This window comes from Humulus lupulus, chromosome 6 (assembly GCF_963169125.1).
Source record: "Humulus lupulus chromosome 6, drHumLupu1.1, whole genome shotgun sequence".
Classification (NCBI taxonomy): Eukaryota; Viridiplantae; Streptophyta; class Magnoliopsida; order Rosales; family Cannabaceae; genus Humulus; species Humulus lupulus.
This window is the reverse complement of record NC_084798.1, coordinates 194,099,302-194,114,383: the sequence shown is the minus strand read 5'-3', so window position 1 is coordinate 194,114,383 and position 15,082 is coordinate 194,099,302.

Genomic DNA, 15,082 nt, shown 5'->3' with positions numbered 1-15,082 from the left:
CATGATCTCGAAAGGTAGCTCCGGAGACGCATCCATCCTCAGGGATGACTTCGGATCGGGGGTCCCGAGCTCGACGCACATATAATCTCGAGAGCCACGTGACCTCGGGAGGTGTCTCTAGTTCGAAGGATGACGAGAAACCTGGAAAGCTAAAGCCTTGGAGATACCTGATAACCACCTTGAATATATATAAGTGATGTCTATACGAAATGTAATCCTCATTTATTATTGTAAATCCCCTAGAATCGTGGGATATTATTTGGTCAGTTATACGTCCCGTGGTCTTCAGGGGACGTTTCCTTTTATATCTGATTATAGGCATTTAAAGCCATTTATTTGATTTACACAAAAAGAGTAACTACCCAAAATATGTGGGATAGTATTCTTCGATCTTCTCTATAAATAGAGAGGCCATGCACCATTGTAAAGGACCGAAATTCTGAACCTTGAGAGAAAACTCTGAAGAATTCATGTTGAAGAATCTTTCAGAGATAATCTTGAGTTTCATAACAGAGACTCGTGGACTAGGCAGATTTAACTGCTGAACCACGTAAAAATCGTGTGTTTGTATTGTTTTATTTCAATTGGCCATCATCAGTTATTGTTTATGTGCTCTTCTTTCATTGTTTGACGAAAAACAGCGTCAGCAGTTTGGTGCTTTCATTGAGAGCCTTAAGCATTCATCCCTGAGAAAGTCATGGCCACAAACAATCAGAACACCCCTAAGGAAAATTACCCAAGACGTCCTGGAAAACAACCAATAGAGAACCCGGATGCTGAAGAGAGAAGTGGGTCCTCTGATTCCCGGGAACCACCTCCTCCACCAAGAGATGAGGATATGTACTACAATCTTGAGCGGTACGTTCCTATTGTGGAGCTTGAAAACCGACAACTGAAGCAGCTGTTGGCAGAAGCCAACAAACGGAATGAGGAGTTGACAAGGATAGCCGCAGAGGCGCAGGTGGCTCAGCCCCCGCCTCCGCGCGAAAACCAAGCCCCTCCTCCAAGGGACGTACATGTTCCTCCCCGGAGGCCCCGCGGGCGTCTGCGAAAGGATGCTGCCACAAGGAGGCCGACTCAACCTCCGGCACCAGCAGAGCCATCCGCTCCACCTAGGCCCCAGAGGAGTACTCGAACTCGGGCCCCGGCTAACCCGCCTAGAAGTGCCTGCAGGAACTGAAAATAACCGAACCCCTACAGAGGCTCAGACTCAGGTACCTAGGAGCGCACCGAATGCAACTGACCCATCTCGGGCAAATTCTGGACCCTCTAGGCCGCGACAAGGGTGGCAGCCACCGTCGCCTATACGGTTCCCTCCGTCACCCATAAGATATCCTTCGCCCCCACACAGAAACGCTCAACCTGTTCGAGATCAGGATCAAGGGCGTGCGGGGGAAAGACAAGGAAACAGAGAGACTTTCCAGGAGCGGAGAGGCGCTCCATCTGAGAGAAGTCAGACGTCTCGGTCTCGCACTGCGGAGATGAGGCGACGTGGAAAGAATCCATCGCGAAATAACCGAGCAATGAGTTTCACCAGTGATGAGTCCGGAGAGACCAGGTCCGTCAGTAAACACGACCGAGGTCGTAAGAATACTGGAAGTCACAAGAATCATCTCGACCTGCGAAATCATCTGAATCAGAGTCGGGGGAATGAAGATCAAACAAATCCGGACCTGATGGATCGCTTGAATAAGCGTAGAGATCCCTTGCGAAGACGCGAGCCTGGAATCACTATCAATGACAGTCAATTCTAGACAGCACCTCCTACTAACCCCGTCCAAGAAAGAATCGATCAACTCGAAAGAGCCTTTAGGCTTTTAAAGAATGAACGAGGAAATGGTCGATATGAGGACTCTGATGAGGAGCTCGAGCCGTTTGCTCCCCATATTTCTGACACTCAATTTCCTCAAGGTTTTCGGATTCCTCACGTCCCTACGTTTGAAGGAAAGACCGACCCGTGTAGTCACCTGAGCACGTTCAACACTATCATGAGAGCCAGTAACGTGGGTTACGAGCTCAGGTGCATGTTGTTTCCAACATCATTGGCAGGACCTCCCAAAAGTTGGTTCGAAAAGTATAAGAGACACTCAATAACCTCATGGGAGCAGTTGTCTAAAGACTTTAAGAAGCAGTTCAGAGCAATGGTAGGGGTCAGACCAGAAGCATCCACCTTAACTAACGTCCGGCAGCAACCGGGCGAAACATTGAAGAGTTACTTAACAAGATTTAATCTGGAAGTAGCCCGAGCTCGGGATGTGGATGACAGTGGACACCTCATGGCTATCCGAGCTGGCGTATTACCGGGAAGTGCCCTTTGGGACGACATGAATGGGAAACCGGTAAGGTCAATAACCGAGTTTAACAGATGAGCGCAGAGGTTTGTCAATGTAGAGGAAGCGAGGTCGACGCACAAAGCGACCTCCCAGTCCGAAACTACAACGATAAACATCAACTCTGCCTCAACCTCGGCGGACCCAGCGGCACCAAAGCCTACCTCGGAGAACCCCTCCAAGAGGAAAAAGAACGAAGGAAGTAACCCCGAAGCTGAGGGAGGAAAGAAAAAGAAAGGGGAGAGGTATTTCTCCATGTATAAGGTATACACCGAGCTCAATGAGTCTCGGGAAAACATATATCTAGCTAATGAAAACCAGGTCCCCTTTAGGCATCCGGACCCGATGAGAAATCAAAAATCCAAGAGGGATTCCAGTAAATATTGTTGGTTCCACAGAGACACCGGACATACAACCAATGAATGTCGACAACTGAAGGACGAGATCGAAGGGTTGATCTTGAGAGGTTACTTCTGGAATTATGTCAAAAACCAGAATATTGTTCAGGCGGTCGCGAGCCAGAGAGTAGCCGCGCCTCCGACCACACAAAATAATAACTCCCGATCTCAGGAAGAAGATAGGCCCCCGCCGATAGATGGAGAGGATGTAATAACCATCTCGGGAGGGCCTCATCTCGCAGGAGGGGGCAGGAATGCCCAAAAGAGGTATGTTAACGAGTTGAAGACAGGAGACGGGTCTCCTTATGAACCCGAACCCAGGGTACCAAAAAGCCAGAGGATTGAAACGCAACCAATAACCTTCACCGAGGAAGACGCCTCCCATGTTCAATTCCCTCATCATGATCCGCTGGTTATTACTCTTCAGTTGGCCAATAAAAGGGTCCATCGAGTTCTCATAGATAATGGGAGCTCAGTCAACATCCTCTATAAAGCAACCCTCGAGAAGATGGGACTCTCCCTTCGCGACCTGAAAGCATGTGCAACTACTTTGTACGGCTTTTCGGGAGAAGGAACCGCCTGTATGGGATCCATAGAGCTCCCCATAACCTTGGGAGACTATCCAGTCTCGGTGACCAAGATAATGGAGTTCGTAGTAGTAGATTTACCATCTGCCTACAATGTGCTGCTCGGGAGACCCGCCCTGGTCGGGCTGGGGGCAGTTTCATCAGTAAGGCATCTGGCCCTTAAGTTCCCGACCCCTAGCGGAGTCGGGACGTTGAAAGGAGACCAATTGGTAGGGAGGGAATGCTATAGCATCTCCATGAGAGGAAAGAAACAAACGAACGCTCAAGCACTCGTCATCATACAAAACAAAGACAGAACGGTCTTAGAGATTGACGAAGAGATCGATCCGAGGATTGAGGAGAAGTTTGACCTCGAACCTTTAGAGGAGCTCGAAGAGGTTCAGCTCGAGGAAGCTGATCCCTTGAAGAAGGTGAAGGTCGGAAAACACCTCCAAGACGAGGCCAAATAGCAATTAATCTATTTTTTGAAGAAAAACCAGGATGTCTTCGCATGGTCGCACTCAGACATGGTGGGGATAAGCACGAATGTAGCAAGCCACGCACTAAACATAGACAAAAGCTTTCCCCTGAAGCAACAAAAGCGAAGACAACTGGATGAAGACAGAAAGAAGGCGTTAAAAGAGGAGGTTCACAGGTTAAAGGCAAACCAATTCATTAGGGATGCCTTTTACCCTGACTAGGTAGCCAATCTGGTGTTGGTCCCAAAGCCCAATGGGACGTGGAGAACCTGTATTGACTACTCAGATATCAACAAAGCTTGCCCAAAAGACTGTTTTCCGTTACCAAGGATTGACCAGCTCGTAGATGCCACGACGGGGCATGGCCTGATGTCGTTCATGGATGCCTATTCTGGATATAACCAGATTCCCATGCATGCCCCCGACCAAGAACACACGAGCTTCATCACAGATAAAGGGCTATATTGCTATAATGTCATGCCATTTGGGCTCAAGAATGCTGGAGCCACATACCAGCGGCTCGTAAACATGATGTTTTCAGAGCAAATAGGGAACAACATGGAGGTTTATGTTGATGACATGCTTGTAAAGTCTCAACTCAATAAGAACCATGTTGATGACCTCGAAGAGTGTTTCGGCGTGCTCAGAAAGTATAACATGAAGCCAAATCCTCAGAAGTGCACTTTTGGGGTATCTTCAGGAAAATTCCAGGGCTTTATTGTGAACTCTCGAGGAATCGAGGCTAACCCCGACAAGATCAAGGCCCTGATTGACATGCCCTCACCTCGAAGGCACAAAGATGTCCAAAGTTTGACTGGCAGGATGGCAGCCCTAAGCAGATTCATCTCGAAATCTACAGATCGTGGTCTTCCATTTTTCAACTTACTGAGAGGAGGTAAGAAATTTGAATGGACAGAGGAGTGCGAGCTGGCCTTTCAGGAACTCAAAAAGCACCTTGCGGAATCACCCATCCTGTCAAAACCTAAAACGGGAGAAATACTGTACCTATACCTTTCAACTACCGAACACGCGATAAGTGCGGTGCTAGTCCGAGAAGAAGAGAGGGTGTAAAAACCCGTTTATTACATCAGTAAAAGATTACTGGGGGCAGAGTCAAGGTACCCATTGATGGAGAAACTCGCGCTCAGTCTAATTCATTCATCCCGTAAGCTCCGCCCCTACTTTCAGGCACATCCCATCCATGTACTGACTGATCAACCACTTAGGCAAGTCCTGTCTAAACCAGAAGCTTTAGGTCGGCTTCTTAAATGGGCTGTTGAGCTCGGACAGTTCGAGATCACCTATCACCCGAGAACGACCATTAAGGCACAAGCATTGGCGGACTTTATAGTGGAATGTACTGGTATAGCCGACGATGAGGTAATAACCACGGCCCAAGAGCTGTGGAAACTTTACGTCGACGGCTCGTCAAATGAAAATGGAGCGGGGGCAGGGGTCATTTTAGTTACCCCCGCAGGAAGCAGATTTCATTCTGCCCTAAGATTTGACTTCAAAGCGTCAAATAATGAGGCCGAATACGAGGCTTTACTCGCAGGACTTCGTATAGCTAAGGAGCTCAAAGCTAAAGCTATACATTGCTACAGTGACTCCCAGCTAGTGGTTAATCAAATCTTGGGTGAATACCAGGCTCGCGGCACGAGAATGGCAGCTTATTGGGAGAAGGCAAAATCAGCGTTAGAGTGTTTCGAATTCTATGCCATCGAACAGGTTCCCTGCGAGCAGAATTCACACGCAGATGCCTTAGCTCGACTCGCTACGTCCGCCGAAAAGGAAGAGATGAATGTTGTACCCATAGAACACCTATCAACTCCTAGCATTAACGAGCCAGAAGAGGAAGATGTGTGTATAATCGAAACAGAGCCGACCTGGATGACCCCGATAATTGATTATCTCGAAAATGGAATTCTTCCAAAAGATCGGAACCAAGCTCGAAAGTTGATGTACCAACTTCCCCGTTACACAATCTTGGATGGAAGGCTGTACCGAAGGGGATATTCCATGCCGTTACTCAGGTGCGTAACCCCTCCTGAAGCTAAGAAAGTCATTGAAGAAATTCATGAAGGGTTCTGCGGAGATCACACTAGGGGGCACAGCCTGTCCAAGAAGATCATACGCCAGGGATATTTCTGGCCAACCATTAAAGCGGATTCTTTTGAGTATGTGAAGAAATGCGAAAAATGCCAGAGATTCGCCACGATATCTCGAGCCCCACCATCCGAGCTGACCATGTTGACATCCCCATGGCCTTTTGGGGTATGGGGCTTCGACCTCATAGGCTCTCTCCCGACTTGCAATGGCGGAGTGAAATATGCTGTAGTCGCCGTGGATTACTTCACAAAATGGACGGAGGCTGAACCGTTGGCAACTATAACCTCAAAGAAGATCCTTGATTTCATTGTAGATCGTATAAAAAAAAGGATGAGTCAGTCAAGATGAAAGAGCAAATAAAGGAGATATTTTCTCCACTTCCACCACTTTTGCGTTGAGTGAGTTTTTATTAAAAATAAAAATAATAAAATAAAATACTCTATAAAATGGTAGAGAGCAGAACAGTTACTGAATTTTTTTTGGAGGTTTTGGACAAAAAAAAAACACTGCATATTCTAAAGTCTTCCTTCAAGCTTTACAAGGGTAAGTGAAGATTCATAAAAGTGATCTATATCTTCTTCTTTTGACTCTTTTATTTTTAATCTATGGTGATTAAGAGTCATTCTAATCCCCTTTGATTCACTAGACTTCAGAAAATAAGTTGATGTGATATATAATAAAAGGGGAAATGAAAAGACTAATATTTTTATGTTGCCAATTTCATCATGAATTCTTATATTTCTCTTTGATGCATTAGACTTCAAAAAATAAGTCAACATGTGATACATTATCAAAGATAAAAATATGAATTTTTCATAGTGTTATGCTGCTTGATTTATTGTAAATCTTCATGGTTTCTGTTACACCCAGATTTCGAGCTATGTTAAATATGACCTCGAAAGTTGGATTCGAAAACAAGTGGACTCATAAGATTGGAAATATGCTCCAGGATTAAATATCGAGCCTGCAGGACATAGACGACCTCGAATATGGTGACCTCGGAGTGATCATGATCTCGAAAGGTAGCTCCGGAGACGCATCCATCCTCAGGGATGACTTCGGATCGGGGGTCCTGAGCTCGACGCACATATAATCTCGAGAGCCACGTGACCTCGGGAGGTTTCTCTAGTTCGAAAGATGACGAGAAACCTGGAAAGCTAAAGCCTTAGAGATACTTGATAACCACCTTGAATATATATAAGTGATGTCTATACGAAATGTAATCCTCATTTATTATTGTAAATCCCCTAGAATCGTGGGATATTATTTGGTCAGTAATACGTCCCCTGGTCTTTAGGGGGCGTTTCCTTTTATATCTGATTATAGACATTTAAAGCCATTTATTTGATTTACACAAAAAGAGTAACTACCCAAACTATGTGGGATAGTATTCTTCGATCTTCTCTATAAATAGAGAGGCCATGCACCATTGTAAAGGATCGAAATTCTGAACCTTGAGAGAAAACTCTGAAGAATTCATGCTGAAGAATCTTTCAGAGATAATCTTGAGTTTAATAACAGAGACTCGTGGACTAGGCAGATTTAACTGCTGAACCACGTAAAAATCGTGTGTTTGTATTGTTTTATTTCAATTGGCCATTATCAGTTATTGTTTATGTGCTCTTCTTTCATTGTTTGATGAAAAACGGCATCAACAGCTTCCTTTTGGTTCACTAAACTTCATAAAATAAGTCAATATGTGGTACATAACCAAAGGAAAGAATAGGAAATTTAAAGAAATTGTTATGCTGCCAAAATTATCACTAAGTGTGGGTTTTAATGAAAAATAATAAGAGCAAGATAGAAAACTTGGTTGAATATCTCATACCTCACTGAAATTGCAAATAATCAAAGTATTTGTCTAAGCATTGCTGGGATTGGCTAGTCAATTTCCTGGTCAAGTTAAAAAGAGATAATATCACTAAAGTTTGAATGAATATTGACATATATGTGTATAGTTGTACACCAAAACAAATAAATGAAAACTGGAAGGTCTAATAGCACGAAAATTGGTTGAATACTGACATATGTTTGCAAATAAATCAGTTCATAATTTATATATATATAGTTCAAAATGCCTCCAATGGTTGGGATCTTTATCATGGTGGTTTCTGACTTCTAATCAGGCGATTGCTGATATATATATACATATATAAATGGCTGGTCTTGCATACCATATATACAAATAAACAAATGATTTACATGCATATGCATATGTTATAAATGCATTTTTGTCTTATACGACCAGTAAAAAAAAAACTATAATGATAAACAAAGCAAAAGCAAAGTTTGTATTCTTCAGTGCTTTTCAAAATGAGTCATGACCCAGTATTCGGTCGACCATATATACATATATATGTTGAGCTTGAAAATATATATGTGTACAACTTACCAGATGATTAGAAACATTCAGAGCTTCTTGTCTCTTACTCATGCGCATGCGTATCGAATTTGAAACAAATCCAAAAGTCCCAAGTCAAACCGACTAAAGCAAAAGTAAATAAATATCAGCTGTAAACAAAACAAAATAAAACAAAAATTTATTTTAAGTTTTGCGATTAGTCTGATATGTGAGCCAAACCCAATATATATGTATATATTTAATTAAATTGGGAAGAATATAACATGTATATGTATATACATATAAAATCAAAAAAATTGAGATGTATTATGCATATGAAAAAATATATTTAAAAGGGGCTTACCGTGAGTATAACAAAGCTGTGTGTATGCTCTATCGAAGAATGACAGCTTATCATATAATTCTCACTTTATCTCTGTAAAGCCACTAAATAGACCCAGAGATATAATTAATAATCAAATAATATATAATAAAAATATCTTGAATTTGAAACCAAATTTAAATTCAAATTTTAAGATATTTTTATTATTTGATGAATTCAAAACATAAAACAGTCAGATTTTATCTCAAAATTTTAAATTCAAATTTAAAAAGAAAAAAAATAAATTTTGAATTTTAAAATAATGATATTACCTGATATAAAATTTTAGATTATTCCCCAAAAATCTTGGAATAACCAATTAAAATTTTGATTTTTAATAATCTCTTTATATATAAAATAAATTATTGATAAAAAAATATATATATAAAGAGATTTTAAGACATAAAATTGTCGCCAAAATGATAAAATTCTAAAACCATGTGAAATGGTATGAAATTTCAAAATCCCAAATGAGCTCATCAAAATCAATTCAAATGATGAAGTATCTCTCCAAAATTTCAAAGAGGCCGTTAACCTCACAAAATCTCAAAATGGTAATTTTACCTCAAAATTAAAAGTTCACTAAAATTCAAAGCCATAATAAATGGTATCCCAAAAAGAGGTCATTCACCTCTTAATTATCAAAGCATCATAAAATCTTTGAAAATATACCGAAACTACGTTTGACTTGATTCCTAAAAAAGGATACGTAGGCAACTTAGTTGCTAAGACTAAGTGTAGTCGCCAATACAACAAAATAGTATAAAAACACAAATCTCATAATTCCATAAAAGGTCACCCACCTAAGAATTTTTCCAAATTTTCAAATGGCAAAGAATTCCTGAAAATGGTCATATACCGGAATTCTTATATTCAAATTCTAAAATATCTCAATCCGAACTACAAGTGGCTTGATCCTTCACAGAGAAGGTATGTAGGCAACTCAGTTAGCCAAAAATACTGAGTTCAGCTGCAATTCCAAATTCATCCCAGTTCTCCCTAAATTATTTCAAATTATTTAATATCATCGTAATTGGAATCAAAGGGTATTTCCTTTAAATAAAAGGATTGTAATTAAGAGGTTATTCTTATAATCTCGGATGGGTCGAACTTAAATAAATAAAATCTTATGCTATAAATTTGGCATAGGTGAAATTGTGTTTCGCATTTATTTTTTTTATTTTCTAAATATGAAATTTTTGCTTAACATAATTTTTGGCATGCCCGGTGGGACACATTCTCCTTTTCATCGCTAACTATGATGACTATTCTGAACTTTAAAATTTTGGTGCTAATTTTGTTTTCCCTTTTCAGGAAAAAGTGGCACCACAGGTGAAAGTTTACTTCCACAAGTTACCAACGACCTCTTTTAACCAAGGAGAGAAAAAGAATCGCTTCCTGGCGGCATTCTCTATTGATCGGGTACCCATTTCATGTAGTGTGCCCAAACCTGTAGAGGATGTGAAGAAAGTTACACCAGCTAGAAAGGTTGGAAAAGGAAAAGTTGTGAAAGATGTCTCTAAGACTCAGCAAGCCTTGAGAGGTAAAGCTACGAAAGGCTTTAAAAAAAGGCAAACCTGGTCAATGAAAAGGTCAATTTCAAAGGCTGTTAAGGCAAAAAGGAAGCCAACAACGAATGGTTGTCCCATAACTACCCAGAGGGATGGGGCCAGCAATGTATCATGATTGGTTCTATCCCAATTTTCTTGCCCACTGTTGCTTCAGTGATGGTTATTTCCGCAAAGGAAACCGAAGCAACATCGGCGTCTCAAACTCTGAGAGGCAGGAAGGCAGCGAGAGGCAGGAAGGGGACAACAACATCACCCTCACCAAATCCTCTTGAAACACGGGAATTCATAAAGGGATATGCCGATCAAGCCTTCGATCGTGATACCTGTCAACCGCCAAAGCCAATAGGGGGCATCTGTTGAGAACAACGAACACCCTTTATTACGTCTAAGATTAGATGAGGGGTATATGACGCCTTTCGCCCTCTCAAAGAAGGCTAGAAGTGACAATGTACGGGTTCCCAAAGCAAACCCTAATCCGTTCTTAAAAGAACATGGTGAATGGATGTTCATTCAGGGATATTGACCAACAAGAGTCACTTCAAATGTCGAGCCTACATCCTATACGGGACCTGTAACTCGATCGAGAGCCCGTGCCATGCGTTCAATTCCCGTTCAGGAATCGACGAACCCCCTTGTTCAAGAAGTTCAGGAAGAAGGGAGTTGCACATCTAAACACTCTCTAGAAGACACTCCCTTTGTCGAACAGAGTAAGGGGATGTTCGATGACTTCATTACTCAGTTTGAAGCACTAACCATTGGCAATGACAAAAATATTCCAGTTTTAGTAACTGTTATATTATTTTATAATATAATGTAAAATTATATTATATTATAATATAATGTTTTAGATTAAATAAATGTGACAAAGTGTGTCACATATTGTAACATATAATAGAGAGTTACAATATTTAGATATATGAGATATATCCAAATAATGTAACATATTTGGTGTTACAAATTTGTAACCTCCAAATATTACCCTTTATTGTGTAAATTGTTGTTACACAATATTGAGATGAATTTCATAAAAGCCATATGTGATATGGCTGTTAGAGATATGATTTTAACCCCAATAATGTGTTTTGGGAGTTACAAAATCATTTAGGAGGGTTTGGAACCGTTTGGAAAAATAGCACAATTTTTGTGTTGAATTTGGTTAGTGGCCGCGGCCTGTGGGTCAGAGACAAGTGGCCGCGGCCACAGGCCAAAAACTGACCAAATTTTCAGTTTTTTCAATCTTTGTTGAACGGCTCAAAAAACCCAAATAACTCCCAAATCTCTTTTTTAATTCCATATTAATCCAATTAAACATTGGTAACAGCCATGGGGGTTGGTGGAATTTGAAATTCAAAGGGTGTCTCTAAACTCTATAAATAGGAGCCTATAGCTCACTTGTAAGACACAACTTTTCTATCCACTAGAGCACTTGGCTAGAAACACCTTGAGGCTTGATAATTCCAGAAAGCTTTTCCAATATCTGAGAGAGATCCCTTAGTGCTTGAGTTAGGGGGAAATAAGCTTTAAACCTTGTTCAAGTTGGTGATCCCCAATCCTCTTCACTTAGGTTGTGTAAGTGAGAGTTTGACTGTGTTTCTGTTCTTCTTTTTATTCTATTGCTTTTCTTCTTATTCTCTTGTTCTATTTACTTGTATATTTTGTTTAAGAGTTGTAATCTTTTCATTTGATCTAAACACTTTATTTTACTTGTAATCTTTTGCTTAGAGTTGTATTCTTCTCACTATTCTCCTATTCATCATCATCTTCTTCCTTTCTTTAGTTTATTTGTATTTTCAGTTATAGAGTTGTAACCTTATTTAATCAATCTATATTTACTTGTATTATTATTGCATAGAGTTGTAATATAATAATCATTTCCATTGAGGCAAAACAATATTGTCCTAACAGTAACTGGGGCAATCAGTAGTGAAGAGAAGATCCTGGAACATCAAAGACTACTGGCTGAGAGGGATGAAGAAGTAGCTCGACTCTCAACGCAATTAGCTCATCAAGCCAACGTGAGATAAAAAGAGAGTGAGATCGAGAAAAATTCTTCGTCTTCAGCACCACCCGTAGGCAATACACAACCATCACCGTCTAGTGTGCAACCACCACTAGCCGGTGTTCAACCTCAACAAGATCTAAAGACTCTTATCATGGAGAGTATTTGAGAATACCAGGCTGCAACAAGTATGCTGATTCTAGGATATCATAAGCCATACTCGGCTTACTATGACCAAATCATGTTTCCACCAAACTATGTCAGACAAAAGTTCGAAAAGTTTGATGGAATTAACGGTTCTCCCCATGAGCATTTGGCATATTTTACTTCTGCATGTGGTAAATCTGCCCAATCAGATGCACTGTTGATTAGACAATTCGTGCAATCACTAAAAGAGGCAGCGTTCACCTGGTACACTCAATTTCCCCCAGGATCCATAAATACATGGGACGACATGCAAAAAGCCTTTCTGGCATAGTTTGTGAGTTCAAAAAAGACCATAAGCATCCATGACCTGGTGGAAACGAAGCAACGAGCTAGTGAAAATGCTAACGAATTCATAACGAGATGGAGAAATCTTAACCTCCAATGTCCAGAAAGGTTATCAGAACAAGTTGCGGTTTCGATGTGTGCCCAAAACCTTAACCCTGAAGTGGCAACCTTCGTGGGCACAGCAGAGCCCAAAACTTTCAATGAGCTTGTCTCGAAGGCATGTAACGTTGAAATACAAATTGCTCGGCAAAAGGGTGGCAAACCCTTACCGAGATTCGAAAACAAAAAGCCATTAAAGAAGGGAGAATCAATGGCCACTTTTATCAATACCAGCAACAATAAAGATAAAGGGAAGGCACGAGAGCCACAAAAGAAATTAACTCTCAAAGAAAGGAAAGAAGTCAAATATTCATTTGACGATGATGACGTTGACCAAATTTTCGACGAGTTGTTAAAGGCTAAAGCAATAAGACTTCCTGAGCCTAAACGACTCAACGAAGTTGATATAACAAATGACCCAAATTATTGCCGGTATCATCGAATTGTGAGCCATCCACTGACGGATTGCTACATCCTCAAAAACATTATTGAAGGCATGATCAAGAGAAAAGAAATTGAAATTGACTCTTCTCTTGGAAAAGCGGCGAAAAATACGACTTCCTTAACGGAGAATGACCAAATACCAAACGATCCCACACAAAAGGACGCAATTTCTATGGAATTTGAAGTTGATAAGGAAGTTACAATAGTTCAAGCTCACTCAGATATGTCGAAGCCAGGAAATCCAAATATTCCTACTTTTTATGAGCTCATGACAGAGCCCAATTTAGAAATTTGGGGTGATTGGTATGATAGTGAAGAGGATTCGGAAAGTACATGGCAAGCATGTACTCGAAGAAAACCTACAAAAATTAAAAGTCCATCTCGGAAACCATCTGGAAACTCTAGAGTCAAATTCTGGATTACACCAGAAACAAAGAATCACAAGAATAAGAGAAGGACTGGAAAGAAAAAAATTGCTTTAAAAAGAAATGAACTTGAACAACCAAAACGAAATCTAGTAACTCTGGAGGAGTTTTTACCAAAAGAGTTACGGGAAAAGGCAATTGTTGGTGACGACTGTGTGTCAGATTGCTGCATGACTTTACTAGTAGAAGACGGTCCTGAATCTACCTTGTCCGAAAGTGAAAAAGAGGTAGATGAAATCACCTTGCAAGATATGCAGCGGAAAATTGTTGAAAAAAAGGCAAAAGAAGCGAAAGAGCTTGAAAAGGCCAAACAAGACCTTCAAAAGCCTTCATCTTCGACCAACAAAGAATTCGCTAATGACGGTCGAAGAGACAAAAGAACTGGTGAAAATGAAATGACGCGAGAAAAATATGATATATTGGCTCATCTAAAGCGCATCCCTGCTCTCTTGAGCATTTATGATGCACTGTAAATGTCTCCTGAGCATAGAAATGCACTTGTTGTTGCATTAACAAGTCCTGAATTTTATACGGAGAAGATAGAGCCAATAAAACCTACATCACTCGAGATGCATACCTCTTGTATGGCATGCATAACCTTTGATGATAAAGACTGTCAGTTGGGATCCGCCTTGCATAATCGACCTCTCTACGTGACGAGTATGGCTGCTAATGTTCACGTGAGCCGCATCATGTTGGATTGTGGATCATCTGTGAATGTACTCCCCTTAAAAACCTTGAGAGATGTTGGTTTACACCCACGTCAATTGTCTCCATCATCATTGACAATTCAAGGTTTTAACCAAGTTGGAGAAAAAGTAAGGGGAAGTATCACGTTGAAAGTTGAAATAGGCGAACTTTATTCTGAAGCCTTATTTCATGCCATTGATTCAGACACATCCTATAATGTGTTGTTAGGGCGACCTTGGCTTCATGAATATGGGGTCATTCCTTCAACACTTCACCAATGCTTTAAGTTTTGCAAGGAAGGCAAAGTTAGAAGTGTTAATGCAGACCCAAATCCCTTTTACGGGGAACAGGTGAATTACGCTGATGCAAAATTTTACAAGTCGGCTAATGTCACGATTTTGAAAGAAAAACTTGAGGAGGGAAAATGTCATGAAAGCTCAACCTCACAAAAATCCCTGCAAGTTAAGCAACTATCCCCTGTGAAATCTCCTCAGCCTAAAGAGGAGGACTTGAAGGTATCTAATAAAAACGAACCTTCAAGTACATCCCTAAAAGTCAACGAGGAGTGGGGAAAAAGCTTTGACGCCGATAGAAGATTTGATGACAGCCCTTATGACGAGCTTTACTTTACCGCTAAGGAAAATTGATCAGTCACTACCCAAGGGTAAAATGCAAATTTCAATTACTTTTGGTGAAAATAGCAGGAAAAATAAAAGGGTTGTTACTCTTAATAAAAAATCTTCAACTTCTGTAACTC